This window comes from Cibotium barometz, chromosome 54, assembly GCF_041138505.1.
Source record: "Cibotium barometz isolate CiBa-2024 chromosome 54, ASM4113850v1, whole genome shotgun sequence".
Lineage (NCBI taxonomy): Eukaryota > Viridiplantae > Streptophyta > Polypodiopsida > Cyatheales > Cibotiaceae > Cibotium > Cibotium barometz.
The window spans coordinates 35,325-37,309 of NC_141099.1; the positions used below are offsets into that span (position 1 = coordinate 35,325).

General features: G+C 41.4%; 1 pseudogene; it reads right to left on the minus strand.

The window, feature by feature from the left end:
• Positions 1-217: 217 nt before the first annotated feature.
• LOC147607746 (glycerol-3-phosphate acyltransferase 1 pseudogene) lies at positions 218-1,081 on the minus strand (annotated as a pseudogene).
• Positions 1,082-1,985: the final 904 nt, after the last annotated feature.

Sequence of the window (1,985 nt, forward strand, 5' to 3'; positions counted from 1 at the left end):
ACCCTAAACCCTAACACCTAATCCCTAATCCCTAACCCCTAACCCCTAAACGCTAAACCCTAAATCCTAAACCCTAAGCCCTAAAGCCTAAACCCAAACCTTGAACCTTAAACCCTGAACCCTGAACCTTGAATCCTAAACCTTGTAGTTATCCTTGCGTGTAAGGTTAGTGCATTCATAGCCTATCACAACTTCCATCACTTTGTGAACGTAATTTTCAACCTCGACGCTTGACTTTGGCATCTGCACAAGTCATCTCTTTCGACGAAGGATCCAGTATCGTCACAGAATAGTAGGGGCAAGGATTCATCAGAAAATATATACAGTCTAGGCCTTTGAACCCCCTGGCTATAGTTTCATGAAAGTAGTCTTCAGTGATGCCCACAGTGACTGTAACAATTTCGTTTGAGAGTTCAGCAAAGAGTGGGCTAAACCTGAGAAGATATGGTTCTCAACGTGTTGTGCCTTCTAGACAAACTAGAAGATCACTCTTACTGAGTACATGCCGCATCACCTTTACTGAGCCTTATGGTGCTTATGGGCGAAATGAATTCCGATAGCCTGCTAAGGTTGTAAGTTACTACTGTAAGCTTCTTCCTCAAAACGATGGAGAGCATAATGGGATCCATGAGAGTGCAATGAGAACATACGTAAAGTATGCCTTTGCTTGCACTTTCCAGGGGTGGAGAGCCTCTCATCCTCATGCGCATATCACACAATGCTAAGAGTGGAGAAACCTCCTGCGGTAGCAGCAGACCAATTTGAAGGCATATCATTGCCAACACCACACCAATAGGCCACCATAGGAAGATGAAGAGTGTAGCAAAGTGTGTGCGGTGAATTGCTAAACGTCCATCGTAAAAAATCGGCAGTTTCAAGTATTGTTGTCGAGGTATAGGTTTTACATGTCTTGGCAAAACCAGTTATGATTCCTGCATGCAAAACGGTACATAATCAGCATCCACTATTTGAACATGTAAGTATATTTGCCCACTAGCAAGCAAACAAAGCTTTTCGAACGATATGTAGTGCTCAAAAAACTTGCAGATCACGAGTGCTTGCTGGGCACATATTGAGCCATGCTACTGGTTCATATAAAAATAGTGGATGGCCTGAAGTAGGATTCAGCTAATCTAGTGTATTGTTAGGACAATTTGAGTCTGCAAAAGTATTTGGCAATGTAGAAGTGTTTTGGCATAATAGACAACTTTTGGAATATGATCACTATCAATATCATTCATGTATACCTTGTCCCATGTGCATATCATATACTCCATGCTGCCAGAACACTTAGATTAGCAAGATAGTTGAAAACTTGGCCGAATAGAGAATAGAGCTAAAGATGATCTAGTTAGGAAGAAATCCTTGAAAACACATAAGGGGTAAGTGATCTAACGTGGATCCTTACGATGGGGAATTTGTCTGATAGCATTTTAACTTGAGAGCATCATCTTTTGATTCTCAATGAACCGTCTTTGTGCATAGGCATTAAAAAGAGGAGGGGGTAGCCATGCACATTGCTTGTAGAGAGTCCACATATAAAGTAAGGCCATATAATATATCCAAACTACTCCCCAAGTTTTCAAGCCAAATTGATCCAATCCAACATGCCGAAGAGTTTGAGCAAGTATGTAGTATGTTTGGAGGTCAATGACCTCACCAAAGTTGATGCATTTGAGCTCACACTAGAAGGAAAGGCTAGACGATGGTACCATGCCTTAGTCCTACTAAATTGGCCACTTTTACCAACTTACATAAGGCCTTCATCCTAGGCTTTGCACCTAGTGGCTATAAGTGGAGTCTCATAACTCAACTTTACAATGTCTCACACAAGAAAGCAGTGAAAGCATGCAGGGTTATATTGCCAAGATCTAACATTTGAATTCCCATTGCGAAGAGCATGAGAGGCTGTGATACCCAGCTATTACCAAGGTTTATCCTACATATTGGGAGTTCAAAAATCCATGATAGTGTCATTGTCAATA